General features: G+C 48.4%; 1 long non-coding RNA gene across 1 annotated transcript; it reads right to left on the bottom strand.

The window, feature by feature from the left end:
• Positions 1-953: 953 nt before the first annotated feature.
• Positions 954-8,114, bottom strand: LOC121110388. The gene is made up of 2 exons (XR_005858756.2): positions 4,468-8,114; positions 954-1,507 (listed from the first exon to the last, which is right to left on the bottom strand). It is a non-coding gene; the product is annotated as an uncharacterized LOC121110388 (long non-coding RNA).
• Between the last annotated feature and the right edge of the window lie 20 nt (positions 8,115-8,134).

Raw genomic sequence — 8,134 nt, 5'->3', positions numbered from 1 at the left:
AGCCATGAGTTTGTAAGGAGTAATTGCAGTGCTGATTTCATTGGCTAGGGCAGGAAACTGATGTGCAGAGTCAGAGGCTGAATCTGCAAAACTTAGAAAATAAGACACTTTTCAGGATTAGCTACTAGAAAAGAACAGGGCTTTGGCAGGGACTGCCATGCAGCTTACCAGCTTTCTGCTCTCTTATGCAAGGATTTTGCAGTATTACACGAGGACCTACATAAAAATAGATGCCTTTCTGGATCTGTTTTACTTCTCTTTTTGCACTACTCTGTAGAGAGACTGAGTAGCAGTTTCCACTTCAGGCCCCTCTCCTGCATGTCCTGAATGCCGTAAGGGCTGATCTCCTATTTTACAGCACTTGACGTTGAAATGCATACACCTCGATGCAATAAGCCCTGAAGCCCACCCCAGCAGCAGTCTCTGCTGCCAGGTATGCCCTCTCCCTGATGTCCCCAGGCTTCGTGGTGAGTGGCTGGGAGCTGCCAGGGAGCAAATGTGCAGAGGAGGGGAGGGGAGGGGAGGGGAAGGGAAGGGAAGGGAAGGGAAGGGAAGGGAAGGGAAGGGAAGGGAAGGGAAGGGAAGGGAAGGGAAGGGAAGGGAAGGGAAGGGAAGGGAAGGGAAGGGAAGGGAAGAGGAAGGGGAGAGGAAGGGGAGAGGAAGGGAAGGGAAGGGGAGAGGAAGAGAGGAGAGGAGAGGAGAGGAGAGGAGAGGAGAGGAGAGGAGAGGAGAGGAGAGGAGAGGAGAGGAGAGGAGAGGAGAGGAGAGGAGAGGAGAGGAGAGGAGAGGAGAGGAGAGGAGAGGAGAGGAGAGGAGAGGAGAGGAGAGGAGAGGAGAGGAGAGGAGAGGGATGTAGCATAGCAGAACTTGGGGCTGCAGGACGGAGACGTGAGCTGTCAGCCAGGTTCAGGGATCTTGGAGCAGCTTGCTACAAAATGAGAATAGCACATAAATAAACTCAAGGTTTTAATTAATGTGTTCTTTCATTCATGCACAAAATTAAAAACCCATCCATCCTCAATCATCATTATCTTTTTTAAAAATTATTTAATTAGGAGTTTTTACCATGCTAATTGTTACATTTGTCCAATTCCATCAAATCAAACTAATGACAGCCAGATGGTTGTCTCTCAGGATGCCTTACTCAGGGCCAATCCATGCCCTCTGCCATGCAGATGCAGGGAGCAGAGGGAACCTGTGCTCTTCCTCCGGGCACCAAAAGGACAGATTAAAAACACATCCTTGTTTGGCAGGAGGCAAAACTGCTGAAGATGGCTCTCCTCACACGGAGCCGGGATCATCCACCCCATTCATACACTGTTCTCAACAACGTGCAAAGAGGTAAATGCAGGAGAATAAGCTAATGTCCCTGTAGGAGAAACCAGGTGTATTTGACCTCTTCAGTCAACGTGAAGGATGTGAAGATTCGTACACACTCCCTCCCCATCATGCTGTAGAGATTTCACCATCCTCTTGCCCAACCTGCAGCTCCTGCTTCATCCATCACCTACACTCAGAAAATTAGTAAGAGCAAGATTAGTATCCACTGTGTTTGTTCCACAGTAACAGACTCAAGATGTTGTTCCTGGCAGCTCCTGATAATGCATGCATGTTACTAATTAGAGCGGTTTATTTAAGAAGCAGTGGGTCAAACCTGTTGTGCTCACTTCAACGATACTTGAAAATTATTACAGGGTACACCCATTGTAAGCTAGGCTAATTAAGGCTGCTGGTATCAACACTCTGCCCTTCCTTATTGCCAGTTTAATTTCCTTGAACATTTTTACATCCTACTCCTCATTCTGCCTTGGGGGTTTGTAGTATAATTCAATGACCATTTTTCTTTCTAATTCTCTAGTAAAGCACCATCCTATTTCACCATCACACAGAGCCGAGGCAAGCCTCTCTGCAGCCTCACCTGCTGCTGTAGCTTTCCTCTGCTTGAGGCACAGTCCACCCAGAAACCAGGGGAGCTTGTGCAACTCCTCTGACATGTCCCGCAAGCAGCTTTCAGGTCAGTAAGAGCCTCAACGAGGACTTTGAGGCAGGCTTGAACACCCACGGATTTTGGAAGTGTTGACTGTTCAAGTACTGGAGTAGACATTTTGGAGTCAACTCTTGGACTTACTGGTTTTGCCAGATATTTTTTACTTACTTCACCCCTGTTAGACATAGCAGGCATGTGCTTCCAGAAGACACATGGGCAGTCCAACATGGTGCCCCTGTACAGATCCAGGAATCCTGGCTAGAGATCACTTGCCCCTCACCAGGACAGCATATTGGGATGGGGATCCCACATACTGGTTATGGCTCTGCCCTCAGCTGCTTTGCCCTGAGAGCCGTGCCCTAGGACAAAACTCCCCAGTGGGCTGATTTTTCACAAAAGCACAAGTCATTGATTCAGATGGGTAAGGGCAATTTATTTCCTCATCTTAACAAGCGTGCCCCATCCCTGTTGAGCCCCAAACCCACCTGCCTGAAACAGCCATGCATCATCACTGCAGCCTTTAAACAGACAACCTCAGTTTTGCATCTTTCCAATTTTTGACAGACGACTTTATTAAGAAGAAAATCATGACCACAACTCATGGTTACAAAGGAAAATATTACTGCCCTCCTGAGGCAGACAGGGAGAGTTAAATGGCACCTGGGGCCTAATGACTACATGCTGAAGCTATAAAAGACTGCAGAAGGAGCATGAGCCTCTGGAAGAAAGACTTGGAAGTGGTTTCTGATGTAGTTTACACAGCTGGACAACAGGAAAGGAGGTGTGACTGTGCTGCTAAATGTAAGTGGGGAAAGGGCTGGGGTATTGTGTCAGTTGTAGATGTTAGTTCTCAGGAATCAAAAACTCTTCTGATTACCTACAAAAGCCTCTCCCATCACTAATGCCCAAGGGAAGAAAAAGCCCCAGCAGCTTCTCTGTGCCCTTCTGTGGTCTCTTTGTAGTGGAGTGCTGGGCTGAACCCAGAGCTGATGCCACATATCTGTAGGGTGTTTGACCAGGCTTCTCTTTGTAAGTAAAAGGAGAAGAGTTATGAGATGTTTGATGAGTGGGACAATAAGGCAGACTTTAACGTCTTATTTGTGAGCAAATTATGTGCATGCTGCTGCAGGAGACCTGCAGAGGTGATACGGCTAGTGCCTGATGCTGATGGTTATTAGACAGGGGCATCCTAGTCACCTGCAGAGTCACTAAACTTGGCATATGAGCTTGGTAGTAGTGGCAACAATCTGTCTGGTTGCAAGGGTACCTGAAGAAGGGGGCACTAGCACTGGGTCCCTGAGCAGCATGTGGTGAGATTGGTGTTTCAACACTCCTCTCTGATGAGTGAGGGCGGAGGCACAGAAAGGCTCGTACAACTGTGGGCACCCACCTCTATACTTGAATTAGTGCACTCTGTCCACTGTGGATGCTGGAGGACTTTCTCATTAGTGTTCACTGATATAACACTTCTGAAAAAATGTACAGCTGCTCCACAGAGGTTGTTCTTTTTCCTTTGCTGCTCTTGTGCTCAGGTTGCATTAATATTTTGCAGCCTCAACATGCACAAGATCTTTTCCTCTGTATTAAGGCCACAATTCACACTGGGGGTTCTGGTATTTCTGTGCATTTACCTCTCAGTTATTATGTTAGCAGAAGATGTCATGTGAATTCCTGCTCTGTAATGGACACCTCTATCTACTAGTTCATGTATTTCTAATTTGGAAAGGTTTACAGTAGTTTGCTTAAGCCTGAAGGGATCCCTGTCCCAGCTCTTCATGAGCGGGCAGAACTGGGAGAGAAGAGAAAAACGGTATGTGCCTGAATTCTCAACTGGAAAGTGCTGTCTTCTAGCTTCGCTCCATAGCCTAAGTGACTTAAACACCCTCTGCTATTATTGCATTAAGTATTAACCCAACAGTCAGGCTCAGCAGCCTCAATGAGCTATAGTCCTGCTGGAGATAACAAGATTCAGCTTCTGGAGGCATCTGATGCCTAAATAAGCACAGGGGACATGGCACTGCACTGGGGACATCAGGATGGGGCCAAGCTCTGTTTTGTGTAAATCTCTAGCTCTGAGAAAGCTGTCAGTGCAGACACTCTGTCTGCTTCTGGTTTGGTTACCCATCTTACAGCCTGAGTATCTGCAGAACATCTCGGAGTTTCACCCGTACTGCAAGGACTTGAACCTGTCTGCCAAAAAGAGCTTGCAGCAGCCACGCACATTAATTTTACAAGTTGGGTGTTTGCCTCTGACAAGCAACTCTTCATATCTTTATGGCTAGACATTATTATATTGTTCTTTCATTTGATAACTGCTCCAGTAATAGCTTCCATTTGCAGTAAATCTCTTGTACTGCCTTTTTTTTCCTCCCCATTAAACATAAGACAATAACCTTTCCGGGAAGCTGTGTGGAGACACTCAGTGAAGCTTTAAGAGGTGAGGGTAGACATGGGGGGCATGGTCAGCAGTAGGAAAGTACCTGGTGGAAAAATGCTTCTGGAGAAATTGCAATTAAATCCTGAAGCACGTGAGGAAAACCTCCCGAGTGTACAAGCTGAAACTGGAAAACGAAAATTAAATGCCTGTTCAAGTCAGTAAGTCTTTGTAAAGTGCTGCTCAATACCTGGAAAATCTCTGAGACAAAGAACAGACAAGTCTGGATGTGACTGAACACAAATACTTCACTCTATTATCCTACCATAAACATGTGGCAGAGTCTATCCCAGTTAAATGGCTTTGCAGACACTAAAAAAAACACAAACAAACAAACAAACAAACAACCCCCCCCCCAAAAAAAAAACTGGTCAGCTCTCCCATGCACAGCTTCACCTTCCCCAGCAGTGCTATAACCCTGGGTTTGTGGTAGGCAGTACTGGTGCTTGCCTGGAAACCTGGGATGGGAGAAGGCAGAGTCCCAAAGCCATGATGGTCATAGAATCATTAAGGTTGGGAAAGACCTCTAAGATCATCCAGTCTCTCCATCCACCTAACACCAATGTTGCCCGGTAAACCATGTTTCTTAGTACTACATCAACATGTTTCTTGAACACCTCCAGAGCCAGTGACTCAACCACCTCCCTGGGCAGCCTGTGTCAGTGCATGACCACTCTTTTGGTGAAGTTTTTCCCTACATCCAACCTAAACCATCCCAGGCACAACTTGAGGCCACTGCCTCTCATCCTATTGTTAGTTACTTAGGAGAAGAGGCTGACCCTGACCTTGCTACGCCCTTGATGTCTTTCTTGTAGTGAGAGGTACAAATCTGAACACAGTACTTGAGGTATGCCCTCACCAGATCTGAGTACAGTGGGATGATCTAATCCCTGATCCTCCTGGCAACTGTTTCTGATACAAGCCAGGACACTATTGACATTCTTGGCCACCTGGGCACACCGCTGGCTCATGTTCAGGTGAGCACTGATGAACACTTCCAGGTACTTTTCCTTTGCATGGTCTTCCAGCCACTCTGCCCCAAGCCTGCATGGGGTTGTTGTGACCAAAGTGCAGGTCTCAGCATTTGGTCTTGCTGAACTTCAATCCATTGGCCTCAGCCCAGCTGAGAGACACTTCCTTACAACCTGGTGTCATCTGCACACTTACTGAGGGCACGCTCAATCCCATCATCCAGACCAGCAATAAAGACATCAAACAGGATGGGCCTCAATACTGACCCCTTGGGAACACCATTTGTGACTGGTCACCAGCTGTATTTAACTCCACCACCACTCTTTGGGCCTGGCCATCCAGCCAATTCCTTACCTAGCAAAGAGTGTACCTGCCCAGGGCTGCCAGCTTCCCCAGGAGAATACTGTGGGAGACAGTGTCAAAGGCTTTGCTGAAGTCTAGGTAGGCAGTGTCAACAGCCTTTCCCCAAACCACCACGCGAGTCACTCGGTCATAGAAGGAGATACGGTTGGTCAAGCAGGACCTGCCTTTCATGAAATCATGCTTACTGGGCTTGATCCCCTTGTTGTCCTGCAGATGCCTTGTGATCTCACTCCAGATGATCTGTTCCATAACTTACCATGGCACTGAGGTAAGGCTGACAGGCCTGTAGTTCCCCAGGTCCTCATTAAGACCCTACTTTAGATGGGAGTCACACTGGCAAGCCTTCAATCATTTGGGACCTCTCCAGTTGATTTGGAATATTGATAGATGGTGGAAAGCAACTTGGCAGTCACCTCTGCCAGCTTCCTCAGCACCCTCAGGTGAATCCCATCTGTCCCCATGGACTTGTGACAGTATAGATGGAGTAGGAGGTCTCTAACTGTCTCTACGTGAGTCATGGGGAATTCTGCTCCCCACCCCAGATTTCCAGGTCATGCAATAGAGTATACTGAGGACAACTGGTCTGATATTAAAAACAGATGTAAAGAAGACACTGAGAACCTCAGCCTTTTCCTTATCCTCAGTGGTCATGTTCCCCACCACCTACAGTAAAGGATGGAGATTCTTCTTAGCCCTTCTCTTACTGATAATATCCTCGCAACTTCCTTGTAGTCTCTCAGAGTTGCCCATCCTTTCTTTCAGAGGCGGTAGGCTCTCTTTTTCTCCTGGAGTCTCAGCTAAAGTTCCCTGTTCATCCACCTTGGTCTTCTTCCCTGCTCACTCATCTTAAAGCACTCAGGGACAGCCTGCTCTCATGTGCCTTAAGACTTCCTTCTTGAGGAACATCCAGCCTTCCCGGAGAGGCCTTCACTGCAGCTGTTCCTGGGCTAAGGGTGCAACAGCTTCAGCACAAGGAAAGAAGACACAAACATGCAGCCACACCAGAAGTACTTGCTTTTTTCCTCCCCTGCTGAAAGATGATTTGGTGGCCACATACTGCAGCTCTGCTCAGGTCTAGCTTATATGGCAGCCTGTTAGTTCTGGAGTTGGGTTGCAACTTGTCAGCAAAATGCAGCATTGGATAACTAGCATGTCTCTGAGGAACGCAGCAAGCTGCACAGAGGTCTTCTTGACTTGGAAAAGTAACCACATGCCTGTATGCTTTGAACCACGTTGGTGTTCTTTGAAGCATGAAAGGTAGTCATGGTCCAGGCTTCTGTGAGCAGCTAAGCAAACTGGGCTGGAAACTCAGGAGAGCTCTGAGGATCCCAATAGAGCTTACCAGGAGTACGATCCACACAGCCTGAAGGTGGGGAGGACCGAAAGCAACTAATGACACTTTAGCAGTGGGCTGTACCCCACTTAGTTCATAATGGAGGTGTGATCTGGCTGCAGCAGGCCTGCCTTATTTCAAGGTAAGAATGAGTTCACTGCTGGTCTGTGCATGCTTTTAAAGCAGGATGTACAAATCAGGTGAGCGTAATGAGCAGTTCCATGGGCAGAGCATGCTTTTCCACTGTGGGATCACACACCCAGGTTGCGAAAAGCCTTTCTCAAAACAACAGACATGGGTTTCTCTGTGCTGTTTACCACTCTGAATTACCTGAGCTGCAAAAAGGCCTTCCACCTTCCACCTGAAAACAGGACGGAAAATCGCAGCGGTTATCCAGGTTTAACCCCGCCGCTTAAATTCACTTCAGACAATGACTGTTTCTGTTAGCCTTCCAAGTCCCAATTAAATCATCGTTTGCACACTGTAATTTAAAGCATGTACTCTGCTGGTGGAAGCCATGAGAGCTATAGAGCGCGTATGTATACGGTCATTAGAGTTGCAGGGTAGTTCTGTGTCGACTTTAATAGCTGAAATATTTAAACGGGGGAAAGCGAAGCACTGGTTATGCACAGATATGCCTTATGTCACACTGCGGAGGTATCTAACAGCGACGTGTGTGTGAGTCGCTGTGTCCATGCAGGCCGTGCCGCCGCTCCCCGCAGCGCAGCTGCCCGCACCCACCGCTTCTGAAGCGGCTCAGCAGCACAGCGCTTGACCGGCTCGTGCTGCCGACGGTGGAGGGCCGTAGCGCCTTAACCCCCGGGGTTTGCTCATCTAGCACACTCTCTGAGCTCGGGTTGGTGCCCCGACGCACCTTCCGGACCGTTCTGTTGACGCTACGGCCGTACAGCGGCGTTGCTTCGGCGCTTTTTTGGAGTTTAAACCACCGGGCGCGAGCGCCACCGTCGCCGCGCCGCTGCTCCTCCACGCCGCGCGCCCGCCGTGCCGGTTGGGCAGGAAGGGGTGGGGGGAGCGTGCGCGGCGT

Source organism: Gallus gallus, chromosome 3, assembly GCF_016699485.2.
Source record: "Gallus gallus isolate bGalGal1 chromosome 3, bGalGal1.mat.broiler.GRCg7b, whole genome shotgun sequence".
NCBI classification, from domain to species: Eukaryota; Metazoa; Chordata; class Aves; order Galliformes; family Phasianidae; genus Gallus; species Gallus gallus.
Note: the sequence above shows the minus strand (reverse complement) of the source record. Positions and strands in the feature narration are given on the sequence as shown.